At 33.8% G+C, this 24,929-nt stretch overlaps 1 pseudogene; it reads right to left on the bottom strand.

The window, feature by feature from the left end:
* Positions 1-4,775: 4,775 nt before the first annotated feature.
* LOC124985615 (dehydrogenase/reductase SDR family member 1-like) overlaps positions 4,776-24,929 on the bottom strand; it is a 63,801-nt pseudogene continuing 43,647 nt past the window's right edge.

Below are 24,929 nucleotides of genomic sequence, written 5' to 3'. Positions count from 1 at the left end.
GAAATCAAAGAAGTTTTACTGGAGAAAATTTTAACTGCAATGAAAATAAAATTGACAGAGTCAAATAGTCTTTAAAAAGATTTTTGTTCAAACTTTATTTCTATTAACAAATCACGTTTTTTCGTTTTGCTTTGCTTAATATGGAATGTGCTATGGGGCAATCTCATAATTCATGAATCATAATTGATGCCTCTTAGTTTAATTTTATTTATACCTAATTGATATATCTACCAGTAACTTTTCTTTAAATTCCATTCAGGAATTACAACTAAACCTAGTGTATAATACAGTTTTCTTTTTTAAATGTTGTCTTGACCCAGATTTGAGGTCCTAGAAGTGACCCGTCAGTTTTCTTCCTTTTTTTTGTTTCTGTTTTTGTTTTTGTTCCTATGTTTTGGTTTATTTTCTTTTTCAGTTCCCTTTTTAAGCACTTGAGTCCAAACTCCAGTCAGTTCCTTCATCTGTTTCTCAAATTTCAAGTCTCTATTAAAAAACAGCCAGTCCTAATTAACCCCAGAAAAAGGTACTAGATAACTAGGAGTAGCCTCTATAACCTGGACCCTAAAAAGTATTCAAATTAGCCCATCCACGGGGAGCCTGGGAAACCTGGTTAATCCCACCCCCTTGTCATACATATACTGTCCCTTAAGATCCAGTTTGTCCCCTGGTATAATTCCTCTGTGACCTTGTTTTTCATTGGATCTTTAAGTACCTGCCCAAGTGAGAGAGTGTTGTTTTTTACAATCAAAAGAATCTTTAAATCTTATAAAACAATTGGCTATGTGAGCAGCATGACTGACTCCTGTCTAATCAAGATTAGTTTTCAAAATATATAAAAAACTCATAAACTCAGAAAAGAAATTTTCCTGTTAAAAATGAACAAAAGTTTTCAGTAGACATTTATCAAGAGAAGACATACAAATAACTACCAGGTACAAAAAAAATTTCTCTTTATCTTGGTTAGTTCTGTGGGGAGATTACTCTTGGTTTACTAATATTTTTTTAAGCCACTGCAAGATTGGTTTGGTAGTGAACTTTCAAGTTCCACTTAAGATATATAAAAGTGTATTTTTGAATGATAAATCCATCAAGCTGTACCTGAGCTTGTTATAAATCACTTAAACAATTTATATTACTTAATAGAACTAGGTTTGTATGCTCTATAGGTATAGGTGCAAATATGAGTTTTAGATTAATACACTTATATTTCTCTCCCTTAACATTGATTCACATTTTAAACTTTTGATTCTAACTTCATATTGATAAAGTGATTCATTTTGTGTTGATTGAACATATTTATCTATTCCTTGACTTTTAAGAGTATAACTTCAGTTCTAACAGTCTACACTGTGTGATAGCATGCATTTGCACGAAATAATGCTGTCACTTTGTAAGTATTCTTTTCTAAAAGCACATTTCTCTGTGCCTGAGGAAAAATTCACTTGGAGAACTATATTAAGCACAAGATATTTGTTGTCACTGCAATGAGGAGAATTGTGAAAAGTTTCTTCCGAAATTGCATTTTCTTTTCCTATGCAATTTCAAAAATAGTTTTTAAAAATGTATTTATACCCACCTTTGAAAATGCTTAAGAAATGCTAATTTTCAACTGTTATGAAAATAAAACTTTGCTTTGGGGTATAATACTATTTAATTATTTTTCTAGGAAAGAATTATGTACGAAACCAATTGCAATACTAATACATTAAAGGAGTTTCAGAAAGTATGATTGCATGTATGTCAGTAATTAATTCTACATAAAGAACAAATCTCACTGGTGAACTTATTTTAAAGATGAAAATATGTTAAAATTTGAGAATTCCTTTAAAGAAACTTCATATATGTCTTAATAGTATTCCCTAATATTCAAAATGTGCCTGTCACCTGAGAAGTTCATGGCTTAGTAGTAATGATATCTTTTAAACCCAAGTGGCAAATAGCCAATTGTTTAAAAAAATACTCTTTAATTTGTGAGTTATTAAAAAGAGCAAAGGAAATAATGTTGCACCTAGATAGAATATTTCTTTAAATGTGGAATTTAATTAAATCAGATAGTTCAGAGGGAAAGAAGTGATCCTGATATTAAAAAGAAACACGTTCTATTTTATTTACGCAGCTAGAATAATAAATGAAAAGATTAAATATGAGACTTTTAAGCTTTCTCTTTTTTTTGTTTCAGTTATAATTTTTTAAAATTTTTTATTTGTTCTAATTAATTACACATGACAGTAGAAAGCACTTTGATACATGTACATAGGATAATAATGTCTGATTCATTCTACTGTCCTTTGTACCCTTATACCTTCTCCCCTCCCTTCACTCCCCTCTACCTAAAGTAACTCTATTCTTCTCTAGCTCCCCATTCTCCCCTTATTGTGAATTAACTTCCACATATCAGAGAAAACATTCAGTCTTTGGTTTTTTGGGATTGGCTTATTTCACTTAGCATGATATTCTCCAGTTCCATCCATTTACTAGCAAATGCCATAATTTCATTCTTCTTTAAGGCTGAGTAATATTACAGTGATGCAGCCACATTGATGTATATAGAAGTTCAACTCAAAATAGCTAAACTCTGCAACCAACCTAGGTACCCTTCAGCAGAAGAATGGATAAAAAAAAATTTTATATATATATATATATAATATCATATAGATACACACACACACACACACACACAATGGACTATTACTCAGTCTTAGACTTTCTTATGCCAAACAAAATATAAAATTTTCTTTCTCAAAAATGTTTTAAATCAGTGTAGAAAATTTGTAAGCATAATGAAGATGTGCTAGTCTTCAGGTCAAAAGTGAGTTCCAAATATCTGAAAGTGGTAAAAAAGAAAAAATAATGTATATATGGTTTGATCTATGGAAGAAGTACCATTTTATAACATTTATTACTCTTTATATCGTTTAATACTCTCTCATGAAATTAGCATATTTGTAGTTTAAATTGCTTACTAATCTTATCAAATAACCTTTGCAAAACTGCCTATCCAGCTTTCATTAACTCCAGTGTACAATGTAATTAATATTATACATTTATCTAATATATATCTAATATACATTTATGTAATTATTTGTGATACTTAAACTGGAAGAAAAGTTGAGAGGAAAACTAAGTTAGGAGAATTAATAGCATCCCAGAATTTTCCCTTGGGAATGGGAAAATGCCAGACACCATTTCCACTATGTGACTTCTAATATTAGATATCTGTTTTGGTTGTATGTATACTATGTAAAAATCATTATCATATAGTAAATGCTTTCCTATGCCAGGCTTGTTTTGCTTGACATTGTATTTGTGAAGTTATACCATGCTTTTGCTTGAGTGATAGTTTGTTCTTTCTCATTGTTGATGAATATTTCACTCTGTGAATACACTGTAATTTTTTCACCTTTGCTGTTGATGAGTTTTGATTGATTTTTGACTTTGACTATTATGAGTAGTATTGTTATACACATACTTGCCCATGCCTTTCAGAGAACAGGTTTGCATTTTGATAAGAACATATTTCTTAGTGAAATTAGTGGGTTAATAGCTATTCATATAGTTAGTTCCATCAGATACAAAATAAAAAGGAGTTCACAATGATTTTAACCCACATTAATTTTCACCAGTACTTGCAGCACATTCTCATTAACATTCAAAATTTTTCTCTCTTTAATATATCCTACCTTGTAGAGAAATTTTTCTATGGTTTCTTTTAAAAGATTTCTCGTTTAATACTTTTCAATTTTTGCACATATTGAGCAATTTGCAAATGTTAGTCTCATTATATGTAGAGAAGGTGTTAATAAAAATAAATAAATATTGTTATAACAAGATAGAATTCATGGCACTTGTGAAAGCAAAAAGAAAGGAATGAAGAGAGGAAGACAGGAAGACAGAAGAAAAAAGAAGAAAGACAAATAGAGAAAAAAGGAAGGCCAGAGGGAGAGAAGAAAGAAATACTAAGAATGGAAGAAGAAAGTAAAGGAGGGAGGGAGGGAGGAAAAGAGAAAGGAAAAAATCATAAATAGTGAGTTAAATTTACTATTACCAAGGAATAAAGGAATTCTTCTTTTAACACGTTCTAAATTTCTATTTGAGAATACTGTCAAGGAATATCTTATATGGTATCCTACCCTTTTTCTAATGTTAGGATTTTGATTTTTTTAATGTCTACTTATGATAAATTATGAATACTTATGAAAATTATGATAAATTTTTGAAATCCTTACATTTATAATGTATTATTTCTCATGATAATAGTCTTCATTCCATATTTATTTTATAAGGGATATACTTTTTGAATTATCATATTCCTAACATTAGAAAACTAAAATTAATTGTTTTATTTAAAAAGTGGGAAATCCTGATGTTAGGTTTAAAAAGGAATCACTTTATTTCTTAAATACACTGAGGTAAAAACATATTTAATTAAATATTTGAATTTCATTAAATGTCAAATATCAGTGACTATTAATGAATACTTATATTTTATTTTTATTTATTTATTTATTTATTGTTTTGGTGGGGAAATGGAACTTTTATTGGTTCCCAGAGCATTTTCCAATATTGACACAAAAAGTAAAATTTAAGAACAAGGAAACAAAGGCACAAAGAAGGACGTATCAGGGCACTCAGAATTGTCCATGGATGCCAAGGAGAGGCCTTCTCTTCATATCAAGGGCATGGTAAGCAAGAAAAGCCAATTATTCCACTGAGTTAGACCCAATCACCTGAGCCCAAAAGGGAAGAGAAGCAAATCTGTGACATCAGGACAGGAGAGTTAGAACCTGCTGGTGTAGAGGGTGATAATCCACTTGGGCATGCAGAGGAAGCTGGGCAAGTAGGAGGCCAGCCAGCCCAGTCTGGAGACATGTGAGAGAATAGAGCTCAAAGAAAAATAGTCCTGGATGGGGCGACTATCCACATCTTGAAGGCCATAGCCTGGAGCAAGGTCACAGGATGGTAGCAACTTCCCACTCAAGACTCAGGATATTGGGGTCTGTTGCCAAAGCCACCACACATTTGCCACTCATTTCTGTGCTTTCTGCTGACGAGAAAACTGGTCTGAACTGCTTAAAGAGGGAATCTTCAGGGCGCCCTTCCTTTGCCATACGATCCTTTAGTAGTTCCGTCTGTACCAACCCTGACCACAGAGATACATAACTGACCCCATGGTGCCGCAACTCCTGGGCACAGTCGCAGCCAGTCTGTCACACGCAGCTTTGCCCACACCGTAGGGGTCATTGAACATATACTGCAGACCTCCAGGAGAGGAGTAAACCACGATGAGCCCCCGGCCAGCTGGTACCATCAGCTTTGCCCCATATACTGAGCACAAGTAGTGGCCTCTGAGACCGACATTGTTCACATCATCCCAAATGGAGGCTGGGGCTTCCCAGAATGCTTGGTTGGTAGTCAGGATCGTCTGGAATCCAGCATAGGCATTGTTGACCGGCACATCCAGGAGTCCGTGCTGCTCCTGGTCTATTTGCTTAAACAGGCTTTGCACTTCACTCTCTTGACTTGAATCACACACCACAGTCACACACCAGCCTCCAAGGGATTGTGCCTCCTAAGCAGTGGCCCGAAGGGTGTCTGTATGCCGGCCAGTAATGTAAACCGTGCCACCTGCTTGGCAGAGCTGCAAGGCAATGCCGCGGCCAATACCCCGGGAGGCACCAGTCACCACACACACTTGGCTCTTCATGGGCGTTACCAGAACTCACAGGCAAAGGGGGATATCTGCAGCTGGTGTTGCCTCTGGGATCCTCGCTCAGTCCAGTTCTCCAGACCTTTCATGTATATAGTTCTAGAACGTTGATTCTGAACACAGGGCAAGGTTGATTCTGAACAAGGTTACTTCTTCCGGGTCAGAATGAGGGAGCAGGGTGAAGTCCTGGTGCTGATTGGAGTTGGGCAGCCCCGGAGCAGCGGTTCAAGGGTCGCTCCTTTGAGGGAGTTAGGGCCCACCAGTGAAGAGCTGGTGACTTGGGGCACTTACTTACATTTTAAATCCATTACATTTGCAACAATTAGTGCACATTTTATAAGGTACTGCATGATACTTTGGTAGGCAAAAAAATCCAAAGAATAAAATCATTCATCAAAAACTTCCTTATGTTCCATGAACTTGAAAGACTAAATATATTGCAATTGTCTGGCTTCAGAAATGCTCTCCAATATTGAGATTGAATTCCCTTGGAAAATAGTTGCAATAAATTTTCACTTGATACATTCAGCTACTCAATGAGATTAGATGTTAGAATTTATAGTATAACTTGTGCAAATTATAGTTTTCTTGCAAGGGTGAAGACAGAGAGAATATGCAGTATATTCTTGTACTGCTGTTCAGCTTTTAACTGGATACATAAACTAGTAGTGATCTGATCAGGAGGAAACTAGGGCAACATTTCAATTTGAAAGGAAGCTGTAATGATCTGAAATATTGTCCTCAGTTCACTTGTATTTTGCTAAAGCTATAGAAGTGAAAATCTAAAACAGGAAAGTAACACTATAGGGGCACTGAATTTCTCCATTGGAAATTGAGGCCCATTTTTCTTCTATAAATGAAGGGACACAATTTACATATAGTCTGAGAATCCTGATATCATGGGATAGAAAAGAATGTGATATCTATTTTTTCTTTTCTTTTTTTTTTTTTTTTTTTTTTTGGTACTGGGGATTGAACCCAGGGGTGCTTAAACACTGAGCCACATCCCCAGTTCTTTTTTATATTTATTTGGAGACAGGGTCTCCACTGAGTTGCTTAGGGTCTCACAAGTTGCTGAGTTTGGTTTGAACTCATGATCTTCCTGCCTCAGCCTCAAACCACTGGGATTACAGGTGTGTGTCACCATGCCTGGAGGATGTGACACCTTTTAACAAATGAATATTGATAAGAGTAAAAGGAGTGAACATAGCTAATTACATATATGTAAGTACTTAAAAATAAAAATAAATATTAATTTAAATGAAGATTAAAGTATTGAATTTCAAATTTAATTGAAGTGTTTCTGTTAGTGTATATTATTAAAACAAAACTCCAGAAATTCTAAACTCAAGCACTGCTTATGTGTTATATTATACATGACTGTCATTCCATATATTCTTGATGTCAGTAAATATAGATTATTTCCTGCACATATTAAAATAGATTTCCTCTCCAACTTCTAACCTTCTTTCTTCCCAAAGATGATATGTTGTTTGAGTATAATAAATCCAATTTCTGAAATAATTTAATTTCTTTTTCTGTTTAACTAACTGTTAAGGTCACAATTGATTAAATTTAGATTACAAAATTATATATGTTTACTTAAAGTTCTAGCTAAAGGTCAATGGGAAAATTAAAGCAAGACTTTTAAGGAATGTAAATATTAATATTTCATTGTAATGAACAAAGCTGTGATATTCTCAGAGTTTCTTATTCCATTTTGCATCATTTATTTAAGATTCTCCATAAAATTAAGGAAGCTTGTTTGACACAGAAGAGAAAAATAAAATATACACTTCAACAAAAATATTTCGCTCTCATGCCAACATTGCAATAATATTATAATCATTATTTTAGTCTCATAATCATTATCAATAGAGTGTCTACTATGTGGCATTAACAGTTTAAAGACTTGTAAGCATACGAACTGTACAAATTTAATGTTTACAACATCTTCAGATGGATGTTATTACCCTACATGTTGGTATATAAAGTAATACTCAGATTCAGGTGACTCAAAGCCCTACGGAAATGATAGGTTATCTTGTGAGAAGAGTACTAGATTAAGAAACAAGACCCCTGTGTATTATTACTTTTTTTTCTGCCCATTTCCAAATCAGATAGATAGGTGCCTTGTCTATTCTGTTTCCAGTGAGTAGAGAAAAGCTGAGATTTTTCTGCCCAAGTCTTATTTGGTATTATTTAAACAACTCTGTATGGTTAATAGTTACCTTTTATTAGATTAGCAAACTAAGGTTTGAGAGCTTGAGCAGATTCCCAAAATATATACATTAGTAGTGAATATAGGAATTAAAGCTAGACCTATTTCAGACCCAAAAGGTCAGGTCTATTTTATTATCCTGATCTTATTCTCACAATTTTGTACCACATTAACGCTACTTCTTTAAAATTATTCTCCAGAATCAAAATATCTCCACTGAAGAGTTTTAATGGTTCTAATAAATGACTGGTGTTCTAAATAAAAAAGTCCATTTTAACTTGTGGTTTATAGCCTAACTTCATTTCTCATTAGTGTTTGATGCTGTAGGTCAGGCTTCTCCTAAAAAAAGCTGTGCTTTCCTACTCCAAGTAATGAAGACATGAATCCACTTTATGAATATGAAAAATTTTGGACTGTATATGTGTTACTATTTTTATGTCAATATTTATATTAAAGGTAAGTCATTCTATTAGTTAAAAACCTCTCCAATGCCTGGCTCACTTACCAGGCATTTATGTGATCTTAAAATGATATGGGCATAATACTTTGATTGAAAAGCTTACTTTATATATTGAAATAAAACATAAAGCTTACTTGATGAATTGGGAAATTAAGTTTATACATATTTAAACTATGTGTGTGTGTAAATATATATATATGTATATAAATATTTGTGTGTGTTTATATGTAACTGATAACCCTGAGCAATGAAGGAGACTAGGAGACTATAAATGAGAAAATTCTATTGATTCATTACTCTGATTTCAATTTATTTTTCTGTCAATAAAGAATGGAAATTCAAAAATGGATGTGTGATGCCCCCCCAAAAAAAAGTTCTTATGGTCAGTCCTAAACAAATTGTTTCCTTTCTCTTTATCACTGAAGTATAAGAGCTAATTGTTACTCACTCCCTTCAGTTGTAAACATTCTCCTGTGGCCATTTCAAGATGCAAACATACACAGAGATGCAGCTTCAAAAGTCATCCCGTGCAAAAAGAACAAGGGGACACTGTGAGCCGCAAGAGGTATATAGCTAGCAATATGAAGCGTTGAATTTAATTAGAACTAAAGCTCAGAGGAAATATTCAAAATTAAATGTACACAATCTTGAAATCTTGTTTAATTTTCCTACTCAGAAATATTATTTTTTTCTTTTTCATTGTCACCATCACCTTATTTTTGTATACATTGTTAGCACATGATGATAGATTATAGCTTGTACAATGTCATTGACTTAGCTATAGTAAGATTTCTTGAAGGAAAAATGAGAATATTTTCTTGATTTAGGAAACATCTATATCTCCTTCGATTATACAGCATTGAAAGGAGAAACAAGTTATTATACTCAGAATAAGGTTAGTATAAAGGAATGATGTTAGCATAAAGTATTTCCCACTAATTCAAAAATATTTGTAAAGGATGCTTTTTAAACTAGATAGTGACAACAGAAACCTAGTAGATGTTTTGAAATGCTTCTTTTTTATTAAACTTCTGAAAAATCCAAATGTGACAGAATATTACAATTCTATACTTGAAACAATTTTTTTTTTTTTTTTTTTGCGGTACTGGGGATTGAACCCAGGGCTTTGTGCTTGCAAGGCAAGCACTCTACCAACTGAGCTATATCCCCAACCCGAAACTATTCTTAATGAGAGTAATTGTCAGCAAATGTCAAGAATAACCAAACTGCTTGTTTGATTGTCATATATGGTAGAATTTTTAAAAATAAGTATACTTAATTCTGATATTTTGAGTAATATTATAGCAATGATAATGCAGATATTTTTGCTTCCTTTATAAAACAGTTTAAAATAACTTATGGTTCAAATAATTAAAGACAATCACATATAAAATTTAGAAATCAAAAAATGTTGTTCATCCTAAAAGAAAAGCAAAGTGTCCATGATTCTTAAACATCTTCCGGTAAAGACATTTCAGATATTATTGCCTGCAATTATGGCGGCAACATATGAGCCAAAAAACAACCTTCTTTCAGTTTACAGATTATAAACTGAAGGTACATTTGTTGTTTCATTCATGCTTTGTGGTCAAACTTGATTCCAGTCACCATGATATTGGTTTGGTTAGAACACAGGCAACGTTACCAATATTTGCAGGCCACATCACCGTAGATGACATCACTGCAAGTTTTTCAAGTGAGAGATTTACACCAATTGTATTGAAGTAAGGTTTCACTGTTTCCCATATCCGTGAGAGCAAAGTAAGGGCTCCAACAACCATGTGCTGAACATCAATTAGAGGAAAAACACACAACAAAATGGAACACCAGAACACTGCCCCAATATGTTTGGAGTCACTTCTACCTTATTCCTCTAGCCTGTGCACTAGAAACACAAAACTCTGTTGCTGTTACCAAGGGACAAAGCTACTCCTTTTTATATGCTCTTATTATCCCCTTTTCATTTCCAGCCCTCTCTGTTACAAATGCTTACATTTAGAAAGGGTATGTGATTTTCTGTCCTTTTCTATACATTTTTCCTTCAGAATCTAAAACTGTAAATTCATTGTACTCACTGTTTGCTAGCTGTGTAAACATGGGTAATTCCTTAACTTGTATACCTTGTGATTTAGTCTCTTCATCTGCAAAATGGAGAGAATACTAGTAATTATAATCACAAATTAGCATTTTCGTAGAGCTTACCATATGTTATTTCCAGTTCAAGGCAATTATTACATGCTAATTTATTTATTATTTATAATAATCTTATAAGAAATGCAGAAGAGGAAACAGATGTAGAAAGTCTTGGTAACTTATGTAAGATTGCACAACCAGTTAGTTTCAGAGGCAGAATTTGAATCTAAACAATCTGACTCAGAGTCCTTCCTTGGTCTCAACCCAAATTTTATTTTATTTTTCATAGGACATTTTTAAATATTAAAGAATGTAAGCCCAGGAACCATGTCTCAGGCTTATAATCCCAGTTACTTGAGAGTCTGGGGAGTAGGACCACAAGTTTGAGGCCAGCCTTGGCAATCTATGGAGACCCTGTTTCAAAACAAAAAACAAAAAGAACTGGGGATGTAGATTAGTTAAAACATTGGGTTCAATCCCTAGTACTGCAAACACATCTGCAAACACATGCACATGAACATGCACACACACACACACACACACACACACACACACATGCACACATGCACACACATGCATATATACATATAGATAGGTATAAAATTTTGATTAAAATACTTCCTGGCACATGGCAAAATCTTCAATACACTTCTGAATTTTTACTTTCCATTATACACATTTTTTTTCTTCTCAGTAAGTTATATTTCTATATACATAGCTTTTGTTTGTTTGTTTTATTGGTATTTAATTTCAAGAAGCCCTGGTTTTTATCTTCATAGATACTTTCACTGTACTAATTGCTAAATCATATATATATTTTATCCTCGATTAATATTACATGTCTCTATCATTTTAGAGGTCATATAGCTATGCACATTTGTACTGACTTTTGTAATATTCTTGACATTTCCTAATTAACTCTTCAGATTTTGAATTAAATTGTTTGCCCTATGGTTCTGTGGTATTTCTAAAATTCAGTGATTATGTTTTAAAGGTCAAAAACTTCCAATCTCAGTTTTTTCTGTTATTGATTTTTGTATTTCTTTTATAAATGCAGTTTCCTTATGTCTCTTTCTGAGTTTATTGAATTGGTGATAATATAATGTTTCTCTGTCTCCATATTTCTTCTCTAATAACTAAATTCCTAAGTTTCAATTCCTTTTAGATAAAATTTTTGTGACCTATATGTTCCCTGAATTTAGAAGATGAAATTAATTCTGACAGATTACACTGAACTCTTGTCACCCTTTTAGGCCTATATAAAGAATGAAGGGTGAAAATCAAGGGATATTTTAATTTTGAGCTGTCAGAATAGAGATTTTATAGTCTGCAGAAAGTAAAATGGGAGGTACAGTTGATCCAGTTCTGTCAGAGAATTTGTTGTGGCTGCTTCAAATGATTTGTTGCAGACTCTAAACACCTTATACACCTACCACCATGGCTCTGTGAGAAGTTAACCTTTTAATAGTATTTTGAGAACAAGGGGAAAACAGGTATCATATACTGCAGGGAACATGCATTTTTGCAGGGGAAGGTGACAATTGTTTTAGTCAGTTTTATTCATTGCTGTGAAGAATGACCTAACAAGGACAACAGAGGAAGAAAAGTTTATTTTGGCTCATGGTTTCAGAGATTCAGTCCACAGTTGGATTATTCCTTAGCTCTGGCCTCAGGTGAGGCAGACCATCATGGTGGATGGGAGTAGTAGAGGAAAGACTCAAGACTTGGCAACCTAGAAGCACAGAGTGAGGTCCAATCATGTGGAACAAAAGGTACACACCAAAATCATACTCCTAGTGACCTACTTCCTCCAGCCATATCCTACCTGCCTACAGTTACCCCCCAGTTAATCCATATCAGAGGATTAATCCATCGATTCGCTCACAAATCTCATGATCTAATCATTTCACCTCTGAAAATTGAGCTTTTGTGTGATACCTCATATTGAAACCCTAACAGTTGTGAAATTTGATATTTGGACCCATAAAATGACTCAACATCAAAACATGCATATTCTTTCACTTTAAAATGTTAGCAATTATTAGCATTTATTTGTAACCCCCACCTAGGGATGTCTTTATCTTACATTCAAGGCAGCATTATCTCTCCATATTCTTTTTTAATGGAAGGATGCCACAGGGATATACAAATGCAAATATGTATTTAATCTTTAGGAGTTTAGTCAACAACTCTACTCACATTGAGAGGCTAATATTTACTGATAATGTGTATTGGTAAAAATTTTAAAACAGAAATGAGAGTAATAAGTAAAATATTTATAAAAGCATCTGGTGCAATCAGCATACTTGACTTACTGAGTTAATGGAGGCTGGTTCGACTAGCTGCGAGGCACTGAGCATTCCCCTTGACATACATGAGCTTATGTAAACAATTTGTATCAGTAAAATGCATAAGTTTCCTTCTGCTTTTAAAATTTATTAAGACTCAAAATCTTGTGCACTTAGTTCAGTAAAGCAGCACCAAAGCTGAAACCAGAGTAACTTGTCTGAAGTACTTGCTCTTTATCTGTCTATTCCTTAACTATCATTTATCTTCCAAGGGAGGATACCTCCTGCTGTTTACAGGTAGATGACATTTAACAGATAACTCATATTATCTGTGAACTTAAGAAAACCCAGAACAGTATCATTGAGATCATTGAGATCATTGGGATCATCATTCATATCCAAGAAATCCCTCTATCTTATTTTGATCTGTTCTTCTGATTGGACTCACATAGCCTCCAGGGCATTTTACACTATATTGCCATAGTCTTTATTATTTCTGTTGGCATTTATGATGTTGTTAACTCTTCCTTATCCTCCTGCAGAAGATCCTGTTTCTTGAACTTTGTTTGAGCACTGACTTACCATAGAGTATACTTTAAGCTTGGGTCAGGGTAAGTTGACCTGAAGGGATCAGGGCATGGAGTGTAGTACACTATGAGATGCTCCATGACTGTCAGATTAATGAGAACCATAAGGTCCATCCAAGTGTTTTGCCTGGCTAATGCTGTGTATTACTCTGCAGCATGATGCTACTTAGCATGGGGATTTCCAGGAAACAAGTCCACCTCTACTCAGATGTCACACTTATAAACCCTAAATGAAAGTAGACTCTTACCAGGATAGCATGAAGGTTAATTTTAGATGTCAATTTGATTAGCTTAAAGCATGCCTGGTGAAGCGTTGTTTCCAAGTGTGACTCTAAAAGTCTTTTTGGAGTAGATTGCCTGTGAGCCAGTATACTTGAATGAGGACGATCCATCCTCAATGTGAGTAGGCAACATCCAATCAGCTAAAAGTCTGAGTGGAACCAAAAGGTAAAAGAAGGGTGAAGTCTCCAACCCTTCTACCTGCTGGGATGGGATGCTCTTTTCCTGCCATTATAGATCAGAATTCTTCTTCAACTTTTGGACTCTGAGACTTGTCTTATCAGATTTTCAGAATTCTTGGGCCTTCAACATTGGACTGAGAGTTACCTTGGTTCTTTGGTTCTTTAGCCTTTCACCTTGGACTGACCTGTGCTTCTCTGATGGCTTCAGATAGCCTGTTATAGGACTTAGCATCTGTAGTCATGTGAGCAAACTCATCTAATAAATTGCCCCTCACATACCTCTCCCTATCTCTATCATCTATCTACATCTATCTATCTCCTGTTTGTTTCTTCTCTTTGAAGAACCCTGAGTAATACAGAGAGCTTAAACAAAGTCTCTCTCTCTATGTATATATGTGTAAATATATGATATATACTAATTAATACAATCCGAACACATGCGTAAGAAAGAAAGAATGGTCCTTCAAACCTTGAGAATTGTGTCCAGATGGAAAGTCTCTCAGTCCATTCTCTGATCCTTTGTAACTGGTCCATGCTACCAGACTGTTCCTGCAATGTATTCAATAAGAACACTGCCAGAATAAATAGATTGAGGACCAGATGGTGTTCGAAGACTTATCTTTTTATCAATCAAACCAAAGGAGAGAAGTCATCCCTGAGGAACCTGATTAACTAGGACCACCAAAACCTCTGAGTATGGGGGTTCCTTCAATGTGAGGTCATACTGACAGAGATGTGAAGAAGGCAGGAGATTAAAGGCTAACAGGACATTTATAGATTGTTAAATTCTATTTTCTTCTCCTATTTCTGTCTCTCATTGTAAACTGGTTAAGTCTGCCTAATTTAAGTTGGAGTACCTTTGAGAGTGCAAATACACAAAAACAGGACTAATTTCCCAGTTCATTTCTGGCCTGAGCACTGTCTAGTTGTTTTTCAAAGGGAGGAAAAAGAGGTAAATTAGTTAATTTATCAAGTTCTCATTTGTCATCACTTTGATTTTATTATCCAAAAAATAATTTCTAGTTTTCCCAAATTTTATACATAAAATTTTGAATAAATTTTTGAATTGTTTGGTTCTCCAACCAGTCACTTTTACATATTTAATAAAGTACAAATCCAAATGCTCTAAAAAAAATAGAATTGTTGTGCCTGTTATGTACACAAACCAAGAAAAAAATTCATTTTCAACAGTTTGGTGATAAATGATATCTGGATTTTAATAAATATCTACACATGTATATATGATAGGAAACATGTACGAATACTAGAAAATCACTAATTCCTTTAATCAAACTTAAGCAAATATTTGTTAAACGCATTTGTTTTAAAGTACTGAATAACTTAAATCCCGTGCAGAATTTTTAATTCTGATTTTAAATAATAAGATTAAAACCTACTATATATCTGTGGAAACCAAACAAGAGACATTTTGTGTTGTGGATTGTTTTTCCCTTCTACATAAGAAATTTTAAATTTCCAGACTGAAAAAAGAAATTAAGCCTCTGACATAGAGAACCAGGAAGTGAAAAAAAAATAATAGGTTTGTGGGGTTTGTCCCTTAAAATTTGTGTATTTAACCACTGAGAAACTTTAGAGAGTAACATTTGAATAATTTATTTTGTATCAAAGATTATTTTCAGTCTAAAAACTATAAGTTTTAGCAGAGGGAGCATGGGATTAGAATTAGAATCCTAACTTTCCTCTTGGTGTTATTTTAAAGCGGTATCTTTAAAATGATAGTTATTAGTTTTTATCGCTGTAGGGATATTGATATTGATTCCATAAAGTTTTTTAAGTTAAATAAGAAAATAAATATAAAAACTTGCTATAGAATTGATTTAATAAAGTTTTCTTTACTTTTAACCATTGATAAATTTCTTTTCATTGAAATCAAGTAAGTTTTATATCTAGTATTGGCTTTCCTGAAGTTCATCATATACAGTTCTTTGAAAAACATGTTTCTTTATACCTATTGATGAAAGTTAAACATTGTATGTGATGTATATAAAGTGAATGAAAGAATTAGTAAAAATTAAAAGCATTTTTATGCGGTGCCAATATTCAAAGACCACTTAATATAGGTTATTTTATTTGCTCTTGTTGTAATACAAAGAAAATTAGTGCCTAAGTTAACATAAAAGTTACTTTCAAAAAGGTTCATGAAATGCTGTTTTCAGTAGGTGCACAGGGATCATGACACAGAGAAGAAAACCTAAACATAGTAAGATAACTGCGTAATATAGAACCTTTAGAAATGCTTTGTTCAGGAATTTAAACTTTTTATCTTGGGCAGTTCTTTCTGAGCTTTTATATAAGCCTGCTTTACCTATTACACTAACGTGGGGAATATCATTATTACTGAAACAAAAAACCTTTCTTTCATCAAAAATAGTTATACTTTTAAGCATTTTGTAATTTTATTTCTCATTTAGATTCATTTTAAAGTCAAACAATTTATATTAGTAACATCAAAAGTACAGTTTATTGCTTTCTCATTCAAATACATTAGATAAAAATTATAGTTCTTTTAGCAGATAATATTTTTGAATATACATTTTACTACAAAATTAACTGTATATACAAAGATAATGGAATACAAATGTTTTAAGGATAAAATTATTTATACTAAAACAACAAAACCAGGTTTTGTTAGTAGAAAACATTATTATTTTTTGCTGTATATATAAAATACAAAGATAAAACATGGTGGGGCTGGGGAGATAGCTCAGTCGGTAGAGTGCTTGCCTTGTAAGCACAAGGCCCTGGGTTCAATCCCCAGCACCCAAAAAAAAAAAAAGATAAAACATGGTGATCATTCAAAAATATAATGAGATGATATGTCATTCCTGGGAATGAACATTGTGACTGATAGAAAATTGATATTTTATATCAAACATAATCAATTCAGAGACTCAGTCCAGTCAGCACCTACTGTCTCCAGTGCTGAGACCCTGCCCAGCCAGTGCCTCATGCGCTCTAGTGAGGCAGCTGAACATCAATCAACATGTGGGGTCACCTTTGCCTGCTAGCATGGATTATTCCTGACCTGGAGGCCACCATCCCTAGTGGGACAGCACTCTTTTGAGGCATTAGGCTACTGAAGACTAGGAAGTTTTAATAGTACAGTATAGTTTTATTGTAGAATTTTTTATTAGCATTATTACGATTATTACTATTATACCTACTATTATTCCTACTTTTCTTTTATTAATATTTTTCTCACTCTTTAGTTTCCTCTTATCTATCTGTTTCCTTGGAGACTCTTTCTCCTTTTTCTCATGCTAACAACCAATTTCATTTAATTCCACTTTCACTACAAAATAGAACCTCTATAGACTCACTTCTTTTCTCATTAATGTTATATCCTACACCCGTCCCATCCTCTTTGTCCACTGTTAGAAATGGTCCACAATTTCTGTGCTGTAGATAATAATCGAACTCATCATTTCTCTTTTTAAGACAATATGGTTAATATCTTAATAGAGTCTATTTGGATTAAGGATGCATATTGTTTGTATTGTGTGCTCCTAATATTATCTCTCACTTCAAGATGAGATATTGGAACACCTACAGGGACACTATAAGTCTATAGGGGGAAACTGCAATACCTTGGATTCCCCCTGCTAGAGGGGAAGATACACAAACAATATGAGAAAACAAGGGAAGAAAGTGTCCCAGACAAACCTAGGTGCTGCATCAATAAAATCCAAAGACAGCATGGCAGAAGAAATGTCAGAAAGGGAGTTCAGAAAGTACATAATTAAAATGATCCAAGAAGCAAAAATGCAGAATGTACATAATTTAAATGACGAGATAAGAGAGCAAATGCAGGCAGTGAAAGATTGCTCCAATAAACAGTAAAAAGAGCAGATGCCAAAAGCAAAGATAATTTTAATAAAGAGATTAGAGATTCTGAAAAAAAGAAAAAAAAAAAAACCAGAAATCCTTAAAATGAAGGAAATGAACCAAATTAAAAACTTCATAGAAAGCATAACCAACAGGCTAGATCACTTGGAAGACAGAACCTCAGACAATGAAGACAAAATATTTAATCTTGTAAACAAAGTTGACCAAACAGAGAAGATGGTAAGAAATCACTAACAGAACCTCCAAGAACTATGGAATATCATGAAAAGACCAAATTTAAGAATTATTGAGATTGAAGAAAGCACAGAGATACAAACCAAAGGAATGAATAATCTATTCAATGAAATAATATCAGAAAATTTCCCAAATCTGAAGAATGAAATGGAAAATCAAATACAAGAGACTTACAGGACACAAAATGTACAAAATAACAACAGATCCACACCAATGCACATTATAATGAAAATACCTAACATATAAAATGAAGATAGAATTTTAAAGACTGTGAGAGAAAAGCATCAGATTACATATGGGGGAAACCAATATGGATATCAGCAGATTTCTCAGCCCAGACCCTAAAAGCTAGAAGGGCCTGAAACAACATATTTCAAGCTATAAAAGAAAATGGATGCCAACCAAGAATCTTACACCCAGAAAAACTAACCTTCAGATTTGAAGATGAAATAAAATCCTTCTATGATGAAGAAAAGCTAAAAGAATTTACAAATAGAAGTCTGCACTACAGAACATTCTCAGGAAAATATTCTGTGAGGAAGAAATGAGAAACAACAATGTCAGTCAGTAAAGGGAGGAACTACCCTAAAGGAATAGCCAATTAAAGGAGAAACCAAGTCAAGTTTAAAACTGGAAGTAAGTCAAAATGACTAAGAACAAAAGTCATATCTCATTAATAACCCTGAATGTTAAGGGCCTAAACTCATCAATCAAAAGACATAAACTGGCAGTTTGGATTAAAAGGAAAGAGCCACCAATATGCTGCCTTCAAGAGACTCATCTCATAGAAAGAGATACCCACAGACTAAAGGTGAAAGGATGGGAAAAATCCTACCAGACACATGGACTCAGTGAAAAAGCAGGGGTTTCCATCCTCATATTAGATAGAGTAGACTTCAAGCCAAAGTTAGTCAGAAGGGATAAAGAAGGACATTTCATACTGCTCAAAGGAAGCACAAATCAGCAAGACATAACAATAATAAATATGTATGCCCCAAACAATGGCACATCTATATATGTTAAACAGGTCTGGGTTTGTGGATCAGTGGTAGAGTGCTCACCTAGCATGTGTAAGGTCCTAGGTTCAATCCTCAGTGCCCCATAAAAGTAAAATAAAGGCATATATGTTAAACAAATCCTTCTCAATTCCAGGAACCAAATATACCACAACACAAAAATACTAGGTGACTTTAACATACCTCTCTCACCATTGGACAGATCTTCTAAACAAAAATTGAACAAAGAAACCATAGAACTCAATAACACAATCAATAATTTAGACTTAACAGACATATATAGAATATTCCACCCATCAACAAGCAAATACACTTTCTGCTCAGCCGCACATGGATCTTTCTCTAAAACAGACCATATGTTATGTCACAAAGCTACTCTTAGTAAATAGAAAAAAAATAGAGATACTATCTTGTGTTCTATCAGACCATAATGGAATGAAATTAGAAACCAATGATACAATAAAAAACAAACTATTCTAACACCTGGAGATTAAATAATAGGCTATTGAATGGTGTATGGATAACAGAAGACATCCAGGGGAGATTAAAAAAATTCTTAGAGACAAATAAGAATAATTATACAATATATCCAAATCTCTGGACACTATGAGAACAATACTAAGAGGAAAATTCATTTCATGGAACACATTCAATAAAATAAGAAAAATGCAACAAATAAATAAACTAACATTACTGCTCAAAGTCCTAGAAAAAGAACAGATCAGCACCAAAGGCAGTAGAAGATAGGAAATAATTAAAATCAGGGCCAAAATCAATGAAATTGAAACAAAAGAAACAATTTAAAAAATTGGCAAAACAAAAAGTTGGTTCTTTGAAAAAATAAAATTGATAAACTCTTAGCCACACTAATGAAGAGGAGAGAGAGAAAACTCAAATTACTAAAATTTGTGATGAAAAAGGAAATACCATGACAGACACTATTGAACACAAAAGATAATTAGAAGCTATTTTGAAAATCTATACTCCAACAAAATAGAAAATCTCAAAGACATCAACAGATTTCTAGAGACATATGATCCACCAAAACTGACTCCAAAGGACATACACAATTTAAATAGATAAGTTTTAAGCAATGAAATAGAAGAAGTCATCAAAAGCCTATTAACCAAGAAAAGTCCAGGAACAGATGGATTCTCAGCCGAGTTCTACAAGACCTTCAAAGAAGAACTCATTTCAATACTTCTCAAAGTGTTCCATGAAATAGAAGAGGAGGGAACCCTCCCAAACTCATTCTATGAAGCTAATATCACCCTGATACCAAAACCAGACAAAGACACATCAAGGAAAGAAAACTTCAGACAAATATCCCTAATGAACATAGATGCAAAAATTCTTTAAAAATTTTTAGCAAGTCTCATACAAAAACATATTAAAAAGATAGTGCACCATGATCAAGTGGCTTTCATCCCAGGGATGCAAGGTTGGTTCAACATTCAGAAATCATTAAATGTAATTAACCACATCAACAGGTTTAAAGTTAAGAATCATAAGATTATTTCAATAGATGCAGAAAAAGCATTTGATAATATACAGCATCCCTTCAAGCTCAAAACACTAGAAAAAAATAGAGATAGTGGGAACATTCCTTAACATTGTAAAGGCCATCTACGCTAAGTCCATGGCTAATATCATTCTAAATGGTGAAAAACTGAAAGCATTCCCCCTAAAAACTGGAACAAGGCACGGATGCCCTCTTTCACCACTTCTTTTCAATATCGTCCTTGAAACTCCAGCCAGAGCATTTAGACAGACCAAAGAAATTAAAGGGATATGAATAGGAAAAGAAGAACTCAAACTATCACTATTTGCTGATGACATGATTCTATATTTAGAGGAGTCAAAAACTTCCACCAGAAAATTTCTAGAACTCATAAATGAATTCAGTAAAGTAGCAGGATATAAAATCAATATGCATAAATCTAATGCATTTTTATTGATAAGTGATGAATCCTCTGAAAGAGAAATTAGGAAAACTACCCCATTCACAATAGCTTCAAAAAATTAAAATACTTGGGAATCAATCTAACAAAAGAGGTGAAAGACCTCTACAATGAGAACTACAAAACACTAAAGACAGAAATTAAGGAAAATCTTAGAAGATGGAAAGATCTCATATGTTCTTGGATAGACAGAATTAATATTGTCAAAATGGCCATATTACCAAAAGTGCTATACAAATTGAATACAATTCCAATTAAAATCCCAGTGATGTACCTCATAGAAACAGAGAAAGCAATCATAAAATTCATTTGGAAGAATAAGAGACCCAGAATGACTAAAGCAATCCTTAGCAGGAAGAGCGAAGTAGGCAGTATCACAATCCCAGAACTTCAACTATACTACAGAGCTATAGTAACAAAAACAGCATGATATTGGAACCAAAATGAACAGGTAGACCAATGGTACAGAATAGAGGACACAGAGACAAACCCACATAAATACAGTTATCTTATATTAGACAAAGGTGCCAAAAATATGCAATGGAGAAAAGATAGCTTCTTTAAAAAATGGTACTGGGAAAACTGGAAATCCTTGTGCAGCAAAATGGAACTAAACCCCTATCTCTCACCCTTGCACAAAACTGAACTTAAAATGGATCAAGGACCTAAGAATTACACCAGAGACCCATCACCTAATAAAAAAATCTTCATCATGTTGGCTTCATCATGTCTAAATCTTCATCATGTTGACTTAGGACCAGTCTTCCTTAATATGACTCCAAAAGCACAAGAAATAAAAGCAGGAATGAATAATTGGGATAAATTCAAACTAAAAAGCTTTTTCTCAGCAAAGGAAACAATCAACAATGTGAAGAGAGAGCCTACAGAGTGAGATAAAATCTTTCCCAAACACACTTCACATAGAGCATTAATCTCCAGAATCTATAAAGAACTCAAAAAACTTTATACCAAGAAAACAAATAACCCAATCAATAAATGGGCTAAGGAAATGAGCAGACACTTCTCAGAAGAAGATCTACAAGTAATCAACAGATATATGAAAAAATGTTCATCTGTAGTAATAAGAGAAAAGCAAATCAAAACTACTCTAAGCTTTCATCTCACTCCAATTAGTATGTCTATTATCAAGAATACAAGCAACAATAGGTGTTGGTGAGAATGTGGGGAAAAAGGTACACTCATACATTGCTGGTGAAAGCAAGTTTTCCTTAGAAAACTTGAAATGGAACCACCATTTGATCCAGCTATCCCACTCCTTGGCCTATACCCAAAGGACTTAAAATCAGCATACTACAGTGACGGAGCTACATCAATGTTTATAGCAGCTCAATTCATAGTACCTAGATTGTGGAACCAACTTAGATGCCCTTAAATAGATGAATGGATAAATAAACTGTGGAATATATACACAATGGAATATTGTTCAGCCATAAAGAAGAATGAAATTATGGCATTTGCAGGCAAATGTTTGAAGTTGGAGAATATCATGCTAAGTGAAATAAGCCAATTCCAAAAAACCAAAGACCAAATGATTTCTCTAATAAGTAGATGATGATACATAATGGGGGGTGGGAGAAAGGCAATAATGGAGGAAGAATGGATTGTATAGGTGAGGGGTGAGGAAGAGGTGGGAGAAGGAAAAATAATAGAATGAGACAAACATCATTATCCTGTGTACATGTATGATTACACAAATGGTATGACTCTGCTTTGTGTACAACCAGAGAAACAATAGTTGTACCCCATTTGTGTACAATGAATCAAAATTTTAAAAAAGAAAAAAATAAAGTGGAAATACGTTGAAAATGGAAAAAATCATTATTTTGCTAAAATACATATTGAACCAATTAAGATCCACGGCACATGACAATATGACACATTCACTCTCTTGTTCATTTACTTATTTGTTTGCACTAGAGAAATGTACTCAATAATACAAACAATACCCTGAAATGGTTATTTAGAAAGATTTATTTTTTTCTATATAAAGAATAAAGATGAGCTTGGGTGCTAAGAAACCAATGGGGAAACTTGCAAACAATAAGTTAGAGGAAGATGAATAGGAATGAGGGACACACAATTAAAAAGGAGTGATAATGTGATTGGATAATCCAATTGAACATAGGGGATAGGGTGTGGGAAGAAATTGTTTTTATATTTCAAATATTATATAAAAGGCTAAACCAGCACTTACTCTTTTGCACTCAACTCCTGTCAAATCTAACATATTTCATGTCCATGTCTTTTCTTCATTCATCCTTTCCAAATCTCTAATTTGAGCTAGTCAATTCTGTAAAAAAGATAAGCGATGTTAGTGGTTTAAAAGGAAAGTCACTGCAAAGAGCAATGCTGAATACAAGTCGGAAACGGCCAATCAAGGCCCCTGTTTTCTCAAGAAGTTGGCATAAATGCTATAGTCTGCAGTGTGAACCTTTTTCACAAAGTTCTCAGAAACAAAAACCCCCTTGACTCATACCAGAATTTTCAACTATCTCCATCCTTCATGCTTGACTCCTCAGTGAAGGTGTACATACTAATATTTGGAACAATGAGTTCATGACTTCTTTCTTGGTAAGCTACGCCCAATATGACAAACACCCAACTTAAAAAATGTGTAATCAAAAAATTCCAAATAGCCAGAAGGCCTAGGGAAAATCACTTAACTGTCTATTCAAAATTGTGAAGTAACACTACTGATAAACTATTAAAAATATTCACTGGCAGCCAGGCGTGGTGGTGCATGCCTGTAATCCCAGCTCGGGAGATGGAGGCAGGAGAACCAGGAGTTCAAGGCCAGACTCAGCAAAAGCACAGTGCTAAGCAACTCAGTGAAATTCTGTCTCTAAATAAAATACAAAATAGGGCTGGGATGTGGCTCAGTGGTTGAGTGCCCCTGAGTTCAATCCCTGGTTAAGTACCCCACAAAAAACATACCCACTTTCACCAATAGAAGTGATAATGAAATATTTGAATCAAATATTGTTACCATGGAAGTTTCATCTATATTCAAACTAAGTTGAATAATTTGGTATAAATGTAAAAGTTTGAAATTCACTGAACTAATTAAACACAAACTATGTACAAGTATATTAATTTTCAACTTTTGATAAGGTAGATTCTTAGTTTGTGTTTGTGCACTTTTGTGTATATTTGGAAATGAGTCACCTTATATAGGCTTGTCTAGTAAAAATGAAGTTTCTATTTGATATTTCTCCATGATTCTTGTGTATATCTCCCAGTTTTGCTGTAACACATTACTGCAAACTTGATGATATCAAATGACAGAAATGTATTCTACTGGAGTTCTGGATATCAAACTCAAAATCAAGGTTTTAGCAGGGAAACATTTCCTCTGGAGGATCAGTAGAGCATTCATTCCTTCCTCTTCTAGCTTCCTTGGGCAGAGAATATGTGTTGGCTTCCTCAGCTTGTAGCCACAGGACTCCAATCTCTGTCTCTATCTTCATATCACATTTTCTTCTGTGCATGTATGTGCACAATGTGTGCATTTCTTTTCCTCTTCTGTGTTTCATAGGGATATTTGTCCTTAGATTTAGGGCTCAACAGATAATCTAGGATATTCTCATCTTGAGAGAACTAATTATACTTGCAAACACTGTTTTTCCAAATAAGTTTTTTCAAGGAAGGTCACAGGTGCCAGGGATTTGGGCATGCACCTATTTTATTGGAATTCACAATCTAAAACACTAACATGGTTTATGGTGAAAAACAATGAATTTAAATCATCATTGAATGCCAAATTTTAGCCTCATTCACTCCTTTATTATCAATACCATCAATTTCTCATCAGTTACAACAGAATATCCATTACATGTCTTCCAAACTTCAGAATAGGCACCGATGAAGCAAAATGAACAAGTAAAAATCTCTCTATGGAGAACTCCTAAGCTGCTAATATAAATATACATACATAGATAATTTATGAACCAAGGTGTCTAATAAAGTATATCAA

Source organism: Sciurus carolinensis, chromosome 5 (assembly GCF_902686445.1).
Source record: "Sciurus carolinensis chromosome 5, mSciCar1.2, whole genome shotgun sequence".
NCBI classification, from domain to species: Eukaryota; Metazoa; Chordata; class Mammalia; order Rodentia; family Sciuridae; genus Sciurus; species Sciurus carolinensis.
This window is presented reverse-complemented; position numbering and strand designations above follow the sequence as displayed.